The sequence below is a fragment of the Hermetia illucens genome, chromosome 2 (assembly GCF_905115235.1).
Source record: "Hermetia illucens chromosome 2, iHerIll2.2.curated.20191125, whole genome shotgun sequence".
Taxonomy (NCBI): Eukaryota; Metazoa; Arthropoda; class Insecta; order Diptera; family Stratiomyidae; genus Hermetia; species Hermetia illucens.
In genome coordinates, this window is record NC_051850.1 from 125,201,374 (window position 1) to 125,217,684 (window position 16,311).

General features: G+C 42.5%; 1 protein-coding gene and 1 long non-coding RNA gene across 2 annotated transcripts in view; one reads left to right on the forward strand and one right to left on the reverse strand.

Moving 5' to 3' along the window:
• The window catches only part of LOC119649274, a 505,257-nt gene that overhangs the window by 248,378 nt on the left and 240,568 nt on the right, over positions 1-16,311 (forward strand). The gene's annotated exons all lie outside the window — the stretch shown is intronic.
• LOC119649275 lies at positions 14,109-15,491 on the reverse strand. Its single transcript, XR_005249111.1, has 3 exons — positions 15,410-15,491; positions 14,439-14,670; positions 14,109-14,248 (listed from the first exon to the last, which is right to left on the reverse strand). It is a non-coding gene; the product is annotated as an uncharacterized LOC119649275 (long non-coding RNA).

Genomic DNA, 16,311 nt, shown 5'->3' on the forward strand with positions numbered 1-16,311 from the left:
GCAGAAAAAAAATTAGACTGATCTGTCGAAGGCTTTTTAAATCTGTGTAGTTTGGTTTGCCTGGTTCGAGAATAAGTATCACTTGTATAACACGCTAGTATATAGGTATGTATTTCGATTATGTACACGCCGGAAATTCAGTCCTTCTATCACTAGAGGGGGAATACTGCCATCCAGGCTCGTAGACTTGCAGTAATGGAAGTTAAATGTCCATTTCACTCGTTCAAGTGAGTCTCTCTGTCGAAGCCTGTGTGTACCTTTTGGCTCACAGCTGACGTTTTGGATGCTTCTTGGAAAGTTTGGTTCAAGCAAATGGTTTCTATCGCCTTCTGTGTGCCTGACGCTTTTTAAACGTTAGTAACTCAGTTGATAGCTATGTTGTTTGACAAGGATCTGTTTAACTTTGAAGTAGCATCACGCGAGTTACTCTCTGCCGAAAAGCATCTCCATGATGATCGTTTACTCGACCTTATGCTCTTCTTCAAAGTTTTCTGATCCTGAATTAGACCTTAGAGCTCGTTAGAGGAGTTCTCTTGTCATTCTCCCCTGTTTTACTTTTCTTTGGTATATTGAGTGGATAACTCTTTTTGAAAGCTTCGCTCACGCTTTTGTGAAAATCTGGGTTGTTTTTCAATTTCAGTAATGGATTTTATATACCTTCCAGGGATCGCAGCTCGGACGTTCAGTCCTATTTTTTGTACGTCACCTGCCTTCCGCAAACTCCGAAATGGAGCAGTTGGTGATGGATCCATGCCCATTACGAAATCAATGCGCCTGTGATGTGAAAGTGTGATATGGTTTGGTAGTTTCCACTCTTCGATAAAAGCCACCATATTGGAAGATGTAACGCGTAACTGCATTGAAGAAAGTGGGTGAGGGAGGTCTTTTCAAATTACCATGCAGGAGCGGGGTCTAGCACTCCCATTGGTTTGCAACAGGTCAGTATGTTGGAAGTTTAAGCCTCTGATTTCCCAACCAACAGCCGATGGCTTTTGCGCAAGGTGTATAAATGTCTTCCAGCTATTAATCTTACGACTGATTAGTACACTGACCGCTTTGCAAAGCTGAATATTTATTTGGGGAAATATGGCACCCTATCCACTCCTCATGGCCATCGGTTTCTGCGGAGGTCGTTTTGTCGCAGGCATTGTTTTGCCAGAAAGTAGTTTCCACGAAGGTTGTTTGCTGCCTGGACACACATGCTTACCCGTGGGTAACATCATAGCCTCAGCACGTGGTGCTAACTAAGATGATGATGTATTCCGACGATTCGGTGATATTGGTGTTAGGGATGTGTCCCTCTGTTATGAGTGGGATTACGGAGTAAGTTTTGGACTTCGAATTCAACCAAAACGGCGGTGACGCTATTTTCCTCCAATAGGTGTGATTCTGGATTTAAGTCAATTTTGAGATTTTGAGCGCCATTGCCTTATGAAGGTCTTCTTCCATACGTAAAAGTCTATACAGGCTCTCTTAACCTGTATAGATTTTTATGCCTAGAAGAAGACTTCATAAGGCAATGGCATTTCAAATCGTGAATGGTTGTTTCCTTGCACACACAGTCATGATTCATCCCATCCTAACGCAGGTTTTTAATATGTGGTGGAGAGTGAAGCCCAACGGCTACAGTGATGTCCTAGCTAAAGTAGGTCGAGAACTTTGGGCATTTCCAACGGATTACACCACACGCAAGCCTAGCTTCAAGAGTAATTTAACTGCGAGTTTTTTAAGCAGGGCAGAGCGGAAGACCGACAGTATGTAGCGAGGTGATGGCCCGGTATTGTTTATCGGTGACTCAAGGATAGGCTGCAGAGTCGGTGCAGGAGTATTGTCGGATATGTACAGTGTAGCAGAGTAATACGGCCTGTCAGGATTCGCTAGGCGAATGTAATGCCGATACTGAAAGCCTTTCTATGGCTGGGCACGATTCGAGCCGTAAACGTATATATAATCATTTTGACGGCCAAACAAATGGACGATATTCTTCAGGCTAGTGTGGCAGTGTAGAGCTGCGCAGATTAGTCTGAGCAACATGACCAGAGTCACCTTTCTCTGCGTTCCCGATTAAATGTATTCAAAACTGTTACGGTTGGGAGGCGGTATTGCTCTATGCAACGAGGGGGCGTTATGGGTTAGCTCTAAAGGTCCGAGTTAGATTCTTCTCTCCTTATCACGGTTTTCGAACTTTGTGGCACCAAAATGCCGCGTTATAGCGATAATTGAGCTCCTCGGAGCTGCCATCTACCTACCGACTACGGGTGAATAGATAAAAGATTCTTTGGTGCTGTAAAGTAGACAAATGCAAAACAAGCAGGCGATCAGTATAACTAAAAAAACGAGTAAACAATCTTTGCACTGGTTTAAATGTCAGATTATCACACATATAGTAAAAGGATCATATTATGGAAGCATACTCAAAAATATTGAGGATGAAGGAATTGTAAAGAATAATGAGGAATCAATGTGCTTAAATTGGTAGGAGGAACAAAGGATGAATCTAAATGAAGTTGGGCTGTGGACGTCAACATTAGGAATATTAAAACGAAACTTTCTACCAAACTTGTTACTAAAGGGGACGATTCCTTCAGAGATCTTCCGGCTGATTATGGCGGTTCAAATCCTCAACCAACGATATAAGAATTTATCTTTCCAAATTAGAAGGTCATGAGTTTGCGCTACTAGATTAATCAAAAAATCAACTGCTACTGACGTCAACTGCTACGGAGTCGAATTTTCGGTTTGGATAGTGTCTGTCGGTCAGCCTGTGACACGCATTTTTCTGAGGTTATACCTAAAGACACGAAATTTGATGGAAATCTTGAAAACGGTAATTTATTATAAAAAATAAAATTAATTTCCTCTTCTCCTTTTTCTTGTTTAACCCCCGCTCAGAAGTGGCCTCGGCTCGTCTTGATCAGTTACGCTATTTTGCTTGGTCGTAAGTCTGATCTGGATGAAGACAAAGGGCTTTAAGATCGCCATCTAGCGTGTCAAGTCATCGTTGTTTCGGTTGGCCTTTTTGTAGTTGTCCATTGACTTTGGTGTCCAGATCAATCTTGCCAAGTGAGTCCTCGTGAGTGAGATTTACAAGTCCATGCCATCGATGAAACCTCTCGCAATTTTTTCTAAGTGATCGGTGCCACCCTATATTGTTCGTGGATGTCCTCACTTCGCAACATCTTCGTGTCCTTGATCGTGAGGCGCCGCTCATTGCCTTTGATAGTCGACCAACACTTAGGACCATAGAGGGCGACTTGGTGGATTTGAGACGTTCGCTGAGGCTTCAATCACAAAGAGAGTCGGTTGCGGTTGAGTACCTTAGTCAAATCAGGCCAGTGTCGAAGAGATTGCCTCGTGCAGTGTACAGTACTCTTATACTGTACCGTCAGGGCATTAAATGGAGAGCTCTAACAAAACCCTGATTTAATTGGATTGTCGTAAAAACGATTGTTATTTTTAATTATTATTAGCTTAACACTATTAACAAAGAATTTAGATTATCCTACTGAGAAAGAAAATCTTCAAAACATGCTACGGATACGGACGAACGTCCTTCTGCTTATCATATTCCAAATCAAATTCTCATCCTTCCTAATGTACAAAGACTGATCTTTAAGTTGTTATAATAGCTCCGCTTACCCACATATCAACTAGATCTACCCTTGAATCCCTGTTTAAATTCCCGAGGGCGATAAATCTAGTTTTCTAATTAAACTCATTCACATAAAATTCAATAAAATGGATGTGGACAAGGAAAATGCATCAGAAATGATTCCTATGCCGACAGAAGCTTGTTGCTTTACATCCGATGTATCGGCTCTGTATCTGCATCTACCCACTTATATGCATGTGCATTCGACTTCATATAAAGAAGACAGTTTTAAACATTTCGTTCGAGGCGCCAAGGATTCCTAGCAGGATATTAGATTCTGTCATCTAGCGTCCATAATAGAGAATGCGAAGATTTGAAATTGGATTGTAGCATAGGTGACAATGCATTTTAATAACGCCAGAAGGGATGGAACAGACATTGAACATATGCTGCATTATTGGAAAAATCTTCAAATTTGATCGATGTTAAGAACGGTATGCATTCAAGTTCTACTGAAATCATTCTTATTGCGGATGGTCCTTACTAGAAATAGGAAATGTATTCGTTTATTCCTAGACATGCCAATTGAATCATATAGAAGCGCCTGGGGAAGTTTATCCGTTGGTAGTAGATCCTGTGTATTAACTTTCCGAAGTGGTAGTTTAGCCTGCATTGAGGCCGCTATGATCCTTAAGCTCTTCGTTTCGTATTTCTATAAGCGAAATGTTGTCGAAGACCCCTTCAAAAACCTACATAGAACTACTGCTTTTGTGTATTGTATGTCGCATAATATATTCCTCAATTGATGTCATTCGATTGATCATCCTGTTCGGTAAACATGTGAGCATTAGTCTTTTTGTCCAGGATATTCCTCACTGTTTTCATGAAAAAAGATATCAAGAAAATTGATTCGGAAGTTTTTGGAATGAAAGCCACTTTTGCCCAGCAGCTTTACATTTGGTATCTATCCCGGAGATACAATGTCTCTTACTACCCCAGAAGCGAGGTTAGAATAGTAGTTAGGCTGGGAAGACATCACCTGCTTCGTGTGATGTCAGCTGTTTAATAGTTCTCACCACCCATTTATCTCATTTTCATTGTCCAGTTTTCCTTTTTCCACATTTTTTTCTATCCGAGGAATCCAGAAACAGCCTTTTGGGAAGTAGGCGTTCCATATTTCATTCCAAACAGATTATATGCTTTGTATTTGGTTAAAGCCAGGATGTTTCTTTGGTTTGTTCAATGCCTTCATAGAATTTCTTGAAGGTATTTCGTTTTTTTTCTCTAATCGAGTTTATCAGTGTATTTTCGTACCTTGGCCAGTCCCGGATTTATTTTGCCCAGTTGAAGAGTTTTTGGACTTCTGTCCTTATTCTGGCCGCTTCTACCCTGGTAAGTCCTTTATCAGACAGCTGCAATCATGCGCGCAAATGATAACTCTCGCCGTCCTCCTGCTTCCAGTTCGCTCCTGATCATAGCTCCGTCTTTAGATGAACCATTTTTTTGTTTGGATAACTTACGTAGGCATTCTACTATGTTCCCCTGAAGTTAGTTACAACTCCATCTATTACAGAGTTGCCCTTGTGGTGGTACTCATTATTTTTAGACTGGTTACCTGAGGCAAGAAAGTTTCGTTCAATTACCTCTTTTTTTGCCAAAGTGATCTTTTCCCCAAAAGTTACCTAATTGCTGGAGGTTAAGTAGAGCAATGGTGCGTTAGAAAAGGGAGAGGAGGGGAGAGAGTAAAATTCAAGGTAACCATTCTTTTAGGAGGCAGTGCAACGTTCTTTGACAATATTATTGTTATTATGTTAGTGTCACTGGAGGTTCAATTCCGAAGCTATTAAATGCATGAAACCATGTAATTGGCCATTGGAGAGTGCAAACGATCCGTTTTCACTCCCTTCACTTCTCCTGTTAATGTCCGGCCGAAATACGAAAGCACGATGCCCATCGGCACAGGCGCCATATAGAAAAATACAACCTACGTCAACTACACGTGACCAACAGATGTAAGCAGAGGTGTCTATATTTCAGTAAAAAGCACGTCACAAAATGAATCTGCAAACATTGCCGATATCTGCTTGCAAAGCACATCGACAGGGCGCATTACCACACACACGTACTGGTTTTCCTTATCTCTTTTGGGGTGGCTGGTTGGCCGAATCATTCGATCATTAGCCGCCTGAATAGTCCAAACTGACATAACCGCATCCCACCCACGTTCCCGCCGCCGATGTGATTGTGGATGGCGGTTTTTACACGATGGGCAACGACATCAAAGGGAACCCGATATCGCAGCAACAACAGGAAACCGTGGAGATACATCCCGAAAACAACGAAATTTGGTAGATTTGCCAATCATTACCAGGCAGCCCGGAACCCATCAGCAGTTGAACAATAGTAACAGCACAAATCTACAGCTGGCAGCACACAGGTGCTGTAGCGGTGCCAACTGCAAGGGTTCACCCGAAACTCACCAGGTTCTGACTAGCTCACCCATAAGAGTGTTCCCGAGGACTACATCTAAGACCTCTCGCCTGGTGCAGTGAGGAATGTTGTTCTGCATTTCTAATTTATTACTAAGGACAAATTCAAGAAGGTATTCACCTCGTTATTTGATATCACCTCTGCTCCAAACCTTGATAAGCGGAGGAGAAGTGGTAGCGCTTTTTTTCAGTACGTTACCAGTTTAAAGACTTATTCTGATTGGATCCGGGTGTCGTCTACTATAGCGCCAGAAGTTCTCCCGCCAGCCACCAGTGAGAGCTCTATAGTCACGAGTTTTCCAGTGAGAAACACTTAAAGACTTCTGTATTTCCTTTTGAATTTAAGAATGATGCAAACTTTTGGGTTGGAAGAAGAGGTTTAAATTAGATGCACATTTCTTCCTTGCAGACCACAGTTCTCCTCCCGGTGCACTCAGAGTTCTTGATCCAGCACTATTCCAATGTCATCAGTGGAAGTCGCCCTTGCAATTACTGTAGATACAGCTTTTGCTTGATAGAGGTTTAACTAGCCTATCTTGGTGTTCACCATTGGTTCCATGGCTGAAGCTCTTCTCCAAAGTTAGAAGATCGTAATTTTCTTCTGACATAGCACTTTCCTGAGACTCTCCGCCTTAAACCTTATAAGGTCCAGGTCGAAATCCTCCATCCTTCTTGCTCTTGCCCTTTTGGCCTCTGTATTCATCACGATTTCTTCAGAGATCTCTGTAGATGTATATTTGTTTTGATATTTGATATTTGTTTGAGAAATGAATTGCGTCGAAGACCCTTCGTTACATTACAATAGCTAACGCTGGGTCTTCTGACTCCTATTTTCACCCCTAACCTGGTCGAAGTTTTCTTCTTCTTGGGTTAGAGCTTTAGCTTCGTGAGAACACTCCCCTTTTGTGACCTGATCGCTGTCGCTTCCTTATTCTTCGGTTTTGACTTTAAATGGTATAAAGGTATATCCACAGCCTTCTTGAAAGCCACTTCCAAACTTTCCTACAGATTTCACCTTTGTGCCTGAAGCCCGCTTTACTCCTGATGTCTTACATACCAAATTCTGATGTAATTTTCCTGCTACCTGTCAACTGATGACCAATTTTTGATGATACTGATCTTCATGGCATTAGGCAAATGTTGGTCTTGATTTCTCTGCGTGATTTCCCAAGTTCTTACCTTTCTTGCATATCTCACATGCCATGGAATCTTCGCCCATATTTTTTTTAAATGTGAAAACAAAATCTTATTTAAATCGGTTTGCAGAAATGGCTGCCTCTATTGGGACGACATTTGGGGGACGTGTGCAGATTATGCAATCCCTCGCATTTATTTAAAGGTATTATTTCGTGTGGAGTTTACAAGCGAAGAGGGGAGTGCATTTCTTCTTCCCCGAATGGACGCGAATAGTCTTGATTAGCATTTTACAAAAGTAGGTCACAAGTTTGGCGTCAGTTGCTAGGTAGCGGCAGGATTCCTTTTTTGGAAACTACCTAGCTCTACCCTTGTTTAGTTGGGGCTTAAGATTTACGACCTTCGGTTATCGAAAATGGACTATGATTGGTTTCTGGAATGTGCACATACTCCTTGGTAAAAGTAACGAGGGTCCTCAAAATGATTGCTTTCTCGAATTAGAGCGAGAAGTCCAACGATATAAACTGGACATTCTGGGCCTAAGCAAGGTAAGATGGTGGAACTCTGGAGAGTACTTCTCTCCCTCTTGCCCCTCTGGCAATGTGCTTTCGTATTCTGGAAAGCCGAGTGGTAGTAGACGCGAATCTAGTGTCGGGTTGTTTCTGACAGCTACTGCAAATTACGGTTTTCTGACCTGGGAGCCAGATTCCGGTTGAGGCTAAGGAGCATCCCAATTGTACATTGCTACGCACCAATGGAGACTTTCATTACAGTGGGGGCGGATGCTTTCCAACGCAGTTCTGGAGATGCTTCCTAAAGGTGACATTGTGATTGTGGCGGGTGATCTAAATGCCAAGGGGGGCTCTCACAACACCTTGCTCCGACATATGATGGGAAGACGGTCTTGGCGACCGTAACGATAATGGTGGAAGGTTCGTACATTTCTGTAACTTTCGTAGCATCGCATTGTCACCGGTAGGACATTGTTCGAGCATAGAACCTGCCTTAAGGTCAGTCAATTGGGGTTGAACTGACCGACACCGCATGAGCAATCATATTGACCACTATGCAATCAGCAGTAGATTTAAGAGTTGTTTCCTGAATATCCGTAACAAGAGAGGCGCTGATATTACCGCGTTGAACACATGCCCAGTTAGTGAATTATGGCCTGTCAGATTGCCCACATTACTCCTGCAAATCCTCCTGCTTTTCAATAAGATAATCTTTGCGGCACGCATATTCGGTTCTGGCAGGAAAAGCTTGGTGTGTCTAGCAGCATTTAGGCTCTCTCTCTGAATTCTGTATTCCCATTAACTCTTCCAATGCTCTGTGCCTCCACATCCGTTGTTTCCCCATAGCTCTAATCGAATTAGTCTATGAGCTGCTCTCATTGCAACGCTTTGAATAAATATATCCAGGGGCTGGAAATTGAGAAATGCATTTAGAGCTGCGCCGGATGTCATGCTAATGGCACCAGTGATACCCAGACACACAGTTCTTTGCAGTGCGGCTAGTTTACGGTGAAAACCTGTTTGTCTCACCTTAACCGACCACACTACGGCTGCATAAGCGAACATCGGCCTAGTAATAGCAACGTATATGTCTTTTACCATATGAGGCCTGAGTCCCCATGTCGAGGCGAAGGTCCATCTGCACAGCCCATAAACTGTGAGAGCTCGTTTCATCTTTACTTCTACATGTTTGTTCCAAAGAAGCTCTTTATCTAGAAGAATTCACAGATATTTCACTTCTTCGGAGAGTTGAAAGATAATACCCCTCATCTCAGAGAGGCAAAGCCCATCCAGTCTTCGCCTTTTTGTGAATAATACCATTGTGGTTCTATTTGGATATGTGGACATTTACTTTGTACTGAAGGCGTATAATTTACCTTAATCTTAATATCGTTCTTTTTGGCTTAATTATTAACTAGAGTAAGAAAATGTCTATCTGGACTTCTTCCATCCTACACTCTCTATGTTGCACTGGCACCAAAAAGCAATTTTCGCTGTCGAAAATCGTTTTTCGATGTCATGGGCCGCCCCAAAAATACTCTTTTCCGTGGTGTTACATTCCGAAGAAACTAATAGCCATGATCCTAGCGACATATTATAGCGCAAAATGTCGCGTGCTGCATCGAGGTGAAATCTTGGAGGATTTTTAGGAGCAAAGCAGAGTCCCTCAGAGTTGCATCCTATCACTGATATTATTTATTCGCACTATAGATGACATTCTTCATGCGTCCTTGTTCGGAAAAGGTGGAAGAGTTCAGTGGGCTATGACCTCTTCTCTCTCACCTCGACTACGCCGATGGCAACTGCCTGCTCCCTCACCCGGGCATGGACCTTGGTCAAATGAGTCTAAATTTGGAAGGGAGGGCAAGTAGAATTAGACTGAAGATAAACGCCAACAAAATCAAAGTTCTTTGTTTGACGGGTCATCTCTCCCTATCTGCATTAATGGGTAAAGCATCGAAGGCAGCGATCAGTTTGTATACCTAGGAACCCGCCGAAGGTACCGAATAGGATGTTGCCCGACGCATTAACAGCGACAGATCCGCTTTCGCTGCCTTGTCTAAAATCTAGAAATGCAGTTCTCTCAACACCAAGACCAGTTTGAAACTATTCTGTGCTAGTGTTCTTCTTGTGTTGCTATCTGAGAGTAACACATATGGTACGCAAAAGTTCCAAGCCTTCGTGAATATCTGTCTGCGTCGTATTATCGGCCTGGCATCTGTACGCATTGTGATTGGAAGTGGATAGGCCGCACATTAAGAAGGGACGTCAATTACATTGCTGGCTATGCTATGCAATGGAATAAACTTCCCCAAGATGGCGGACGAGTAGGTCGCCTCAAACCACTTTGTATAGAGCAGTGGAGACGGTAAGTGGCAACCGTGTATATACCTAACTTAAAAATCTATAAAAGATAGACCTGAAAGTACATCTCATTTCGGTTTGAAGTGCGGACGGGTAGAGTTTTGTGAGTGACAGGCAAATAAATAAGCATATCCTCGGACTACTGTGGTTCGATTTTCATTTTTGCGTTCCAGTTCTCTGCTCTGTTCTTTGATTCAAATATTTATTCGATTTTTGGCGAATCTTTTAACAAAAAGTTGTCAACTTTTGATAATGGATATTCCTTTTTCTGTATAGAACTGAACAAGTGCCACACTGAGGCTATCCCGCTGGTTGGGGGCCACTTAAGATATAAGGCCGCAAACTATATTAGCTTGTCGAATTGTTGACATTATTCGTGACCCTAATATCCATTTCCCCCATAAAAGCCCTAAAGCCAGAGAACACGTATTATTTTTAGTAAGTTAAGTACAAACCACTTCTGTACACGTATCCGTTTTTATGCAAATTTGGGGTGAGTGGTGCATCTTCGCATTTTTTCCATTTTACCATATTTTGCATGAAATTATACCTCTGGGAAAGTATGCACACGCATTTATCGCGGAGAATACATATTCATGTCCGGGATACAGCGTGTTCTCAATGAAATCCTCATTAAGGCCTTCTTGCTTTAAACAACTTCATATAATGATTCACCGTCATCCTGTTGAACAATCAGAAGCAGCCATGCTTGCACGCTCTTGTCCTGGTATCTTACATTTCTAAAATATCTCCATCACTCCCACGATTGTTCGCCGCCTGGAGACTTTCGCCGGCAGCCCACGAAATTCATCAATGTTCGCTCCTGTCTGCTGGAACCTTTTCGTTGCTAATAGCATTGTCTGACAATTTCAATAAAAAATTTACACTGATTCGTTTGTGGATGTAACAAATGGTGTCCTAGTCCCTGTCGGTGTCGCAGCCGATGGTGATGTGAATGTAGAAGATGGTATTGCTCGCGGCGCGGATACGGAAACTCAATTTCCATCGGCTGAACACCACCACAAGTATTTGCACGGTTTTCAACATTTTCCAGTAGCAACAAGGAAAAAGGAAAATCGAAACAGAAGCTTCGGCTGAGAGCCGGAGATGACGCTGAATTTAAGTGAAATTGATCGTAATCAAGTTTGGTATTATTTTTTTTCTCGGTGAAAGTCTCGGAGGGTTTTATTTTTTCAGGGAATGAAAAAGAAAATGACACGATGAGGAAACTTTCTCGGTTAATTTTTTAATTGAATAATGAAGAGATAGGGAACTGGCAAATGATCAATCAAATAAAGATGACCTTATTGGAATGACAATGGTTGACTTTAATTTTGAACAAAGAAATAAAGTTTGGAAGCCTCTACATAAAAAAAGCCGTAGTTGGCTCTGGATATTGGTCGATTAATTAATGGAATCAAAAGTCAACCCCAGTAACAATTTAGGAAGTCAAAGCTAGTAAATGCTTCAAGTTATCTATTATTATTCTGTTAAGGGAAAGTCGCAACGCGTCCTTGAAGAACTATTGTTCCCCTTTTACTGGCTATAGTGTACCTATTGACTATAGTATCTTAAGCAGACCTATAACCGTTAGGAACTTTAGTATGTTCCGTACTTCCAGATTTTGGATCTTTGCATCAATCATGTATCAAGTGTTTTCTCAGATGCCTCGACCTACTTTGCACAAGTGCCGGACATTGTCCCAGGACGTGTGTAGAGGTTTCATCACACTCTGCGTAAAACCTGCAGGCAGTTTCCGTAGATATCACTAGCTTGCCTAGGTGATAGTTCAGCCGACAATGACCAGTGAGAATTCCCACTAGGATTCGGAGGTTCTTTTTGGTGAGGTTTAAGTAATCCTTTGTGTGTATGGGTTCGTATCCCCAGTGCCTCGTTGCTTTCTAACCCAGCATGGCCTGGAACCCAAAGTATCCAGACCTTGTTCGACGAGCCGAGTGTATTCAATCTCTCAAGGCATTCCCATACCAGTTTAGAGTTCACCTGGTTGGACCTAAGTGCCTTGATCGCTGCTTGGCTATCGGTGAGAATAGCTATGTTCTGCCCTCTATAGTTCCTTTGCAGATTAAAGGAGGCACATTTGTCTATGGCGTATATTTCCGCTTGGAATATACTAGTGTACCTGCCCATTGGCTCAAAGTACATTTTCCTTGGACCAATGACACCGGTACCCGCTCCTTCTGCTGTGAGGGATCCGTCAGTGTACCAAGTAATCAGTTGCTGGTTTAAGCCGTATGTCGCAGCTATGCTCTCCCAGTTTGCCTTGTTACTCCAACGTGTTTCAAACTTCTTATCGAAGTGAAACCTCGTTGTCATGTTATCCCTTGGTATCAGTAATTCGGGATACCGCCTGGAAAGAATATCAATTTTCCTTCGATTTAGGCAGCTCTCCGCCTCACTGATACACACGCAAGCCAGCCTTTAGAGTTTATGTAATTCCCTGGCTTGTGCGCTGAGTTCGGTTCTTTCTGCCCAGATTACCACTCCATAGGTAACTTACGCCTCCTAGCGAATGATGGTTTTGGCTGGGTTGATCCGCAGTCCCACCTTCCTTCACCAGGCACTAGTAACCCTTAATCCAGTTTGGATTCTATCACATAGGGTATCTTCATATTTGCCCCTACAGATTAAAACAATGCCATCCGCGTAACCCTGGACTTGTATTCTAGTAACTAAAGTAATTTGTTAACACGTTCATCCACTACCATACTCCACATCAGCGGCGATAGTACCCCACCCTGTGGACAGCCTTGAGCGGTGTTAATGACAATAGAATTTGTACCTTTTGGTACTTCTATTTGCCTGCTTTCTAGCATTTTGCCCATCCAGAATGCCAGATTGTTTCCCACTGCTTTGCGGCTCAGGGCATCTTGTGTGCGCTGTGTACGATGTGTTGTCGAATGCTCCTTCGATATCCAAAAACGCGCAAAGTGCAGTTTCTTTTCTTTGTATGGCATCCAGTAGTACCTCTGTCAGCTGATACAGAGCAGTTTCAGTTGACCTTCCTGCCCGGTAAGCGTGCTGACAGTGATGTAGGGAATTACGCTTTAGAACATTAGTTCTAATATAGTCGGCTATGACCTTCTTCACCGTTTTGAGTACGATCGATGTTAGGCAAATTGGTGTGAAAGATTTAGGGTAAAAAGGATCCTTTTTACCCGCTTTCGGAATAAAGATTACTTTTGTCCGTCTCCATGCCCTTGGTATATGGTGTATCCCAGTGCTATGCTCTCCCTTACCACCCTCAGAAGAGACTAAGATAATTCCTAGGCCTCTCTGGATAAGTGCTGGGGTGGGTGTTGGTGTGGCAGGCAGAATGTTGTCGCCTGCCACCGTGGGGTAGGACCCCGGGAAATGAGTTCTGAGAAACAGGTGTACCCTGTCCTCCTCATTGTCGGTAAATGCCCCATCTTTCTTTTTCAAAAAGACAGAGGATATTCCCCCGTCTTTGGCTACAACCTTGTACAGCCTGGTTGCTTCTGTGATCTCTTCGATCCCTTCACAGAATTCCCTAAAGCTGTTCCGTTTCGATCCCCTGATCTTGTTGTTATACGCAATCAGTGCATTCTTATACCTCTGCCAGTCCCCGGTTTGTGTTGTCCAGTTGAAGAATTTTGCTTCAAGTTAAATGTGAAATTAATTTTAGCCCAGAATTTTGCATACCAGGATTTGTTTCCTGAGAAGACTCTTCCAAAACTTTTTGGAGTCCATCCCGTAATTCCAAGAAATGTGAAGGAAAATGGTCTCCCTCTGTGTATCCTTCGTCTCGTTTTCCCATTTAAAACGAACCATTCTCTCAAATCTATCAAGGGTGGAATTTATACTCGCTTTGTGTGTCCCTAATTGCCAGGATGCAGTGCTTTATACAAACCGAATGAGAGTATCACTTCAAAGTTCAGCTTGAGTAACGAATTTATATGTAATGGCTGGAAGTGCCACTGAGCGTCTTATCGTCGAGACAAACCCCAAGAAGCGAAAGCATGATTGACTCAGTAGAACTTAATTAAGTTAGGAACTTTAATAAGATTTCAAAGACATTCGTTTTGAGCATTTTGATTCAAAAGTTTGCGGTTGCGGCAAGGATGATGACACACGCATTTGGAAGCCTGATATTATAAGCTGTCATAGCAACACGAGTCCTAGAAAGGAGGCTGAAATGTGATTTTGGTTTTTGGTGAGGCAAGAAATAAATCGGGCACAATAGCACTAACTTGCAATAAATGGCGATTTACGGCACAACCGCGGTTCTTCTGATTCCGATTTTATTGCACAAACACATTGACGCAATAGCTGCTCACTACAATAAAAAGTTAATAAACTCTCACTTACCTCCATTTCCATCTCAACCGCATCCCTGAAAATTCAAGTTTACTATTTAACATCCTTCCTCGCAAAACGGTTATCTCCATGCGGCTCCCTCTTTCGTTCGTGTTTCTATCTTTCAAAAGGAATCTACGTAGGGACATTGCTCAGACGCTTCAGGGAAGCGCTGCTGTCAGAGAAATTTCTTTCAACATCTTTCACAAGCCCCGCCGCATCGCAGTCATCCACATATCGATTCCTGAATATTACAATACAGAGAAGAATACGATTACGCTCGTTGGGAATCCAACTTCCAACCAAAAGGACATTTACCGGAATCGTAGGGACGGCGCTTTAACTTGAGGCAAACGGGAAGCGATGTGTGCCATATCCTTATGCAAATTTACTTAGGATCATAAAAAAAATTCAAGCGTGATATGCCTGAAATACAAATGGCATTCTCAAATGAGGACAACCAACGTCCGGAAATAGAAATGTGAGAATACAATTTCGGTGAAACGAACGAATATTGAATTTTCCTCGTGCGCATAATTTTGAATTATGTTTATGTGGAGCCTTTCGAGTGAAGGTACAAGACTTGATGGGACCATGATGGAAAGGATACGAATCGGAAAAAATGTATTCTCACTTTTTGGTGAAATGCTGGATTTCCGATAGTGAATTATAATTTTGTATTTCAGCAGGATCTGAAAGTCATCGCGCATATGTAAGAAAACTTTTCAACTTTCACTTTTAAATTCAGGAGAAGAATTTTCTTAAAAGGGAGGCAAAACCCCCTTGTGAGAGGGTACCCAGCAAGACATGCATTCTCGAAAAAGTTAGATTTTCTGTGCCATATGGGCAGGAAACATCTGACAGGTTGGAAAACCCAACCTTTTTCGGAAGACGTGCTAACACATATGCATACGATAATACTTTTCCCATAAATATAGGATGCTCTCCGAACATTTTTGTTTTGATAGAAAACAAACACTTACCCTTTTTGGTAAATCTTGTAAAAGCGGGATTTCAAAGTTTTATAAAACGATTTAATGGTGGGCGGAGTAAGGTAACAGTTTTGAATGAATAATTTGGGATAGATTGAGTAGAGTACAAAGTTTTATCCGCATTATTATTATTATTCAGTTAAGGAAAGCTGCACTGCATCCTAAAAGAACTATTGTGCTGCTTTTGCTGGTCATAGTGAACCCATTAACTACAGTATGTCAAGCAAGCCTATAATTGGCAGGTAATTCCAAGTATTTCAATTTGGCCACGGACCCTCTTCCCGCCCAACCGGACCGAGGGGCGACCAACCTAAGGACGGGCTGAAGGCAACATCCAAAGGCCCGCATCATAGCGATGATGCGTTTTAACGCAAAGTGTGTGCGACCATGCGAAAATGTATTACTACATCCCGATTGTCGCAAACACTTCAGCCAATGACGCGGAGGTTCTACACTACAGAGACATGGATCTTATATCGAAGACAGTGCGGATCAAGACTGAAACCCATTAGGTCAGATTGTTACCGGACAGGACTCTTCGGACTATAGCACAGGTTGCAAGGATAACCGCTTTCTGCATCTCCATGTATAGTCCAGCCCTAAGATCGAGCGTTTTCAGCGCTTTATGTAAGTTCTGCGGGGCTAATCTCGTCGCTGAAATTACTACTGGGACTACTTCGATCTTTTGTAGTCTCCAAGTCTGCTCCATATCGTCTGCCAAGGGGCCGTAGTTCCGGATTTTTTCGTGCTGTTTTTCAACAGTGTTCAGGTCCAACGGTACGGCTACATCGATTATAAAGCACACTCGCTCTTCCTTCAGAAGCAGAACTAGATCGTGTCTGTTATGATTAACACTGTGGTCAGTGGCAATAGTGTGATCCCACAGTAGTTTG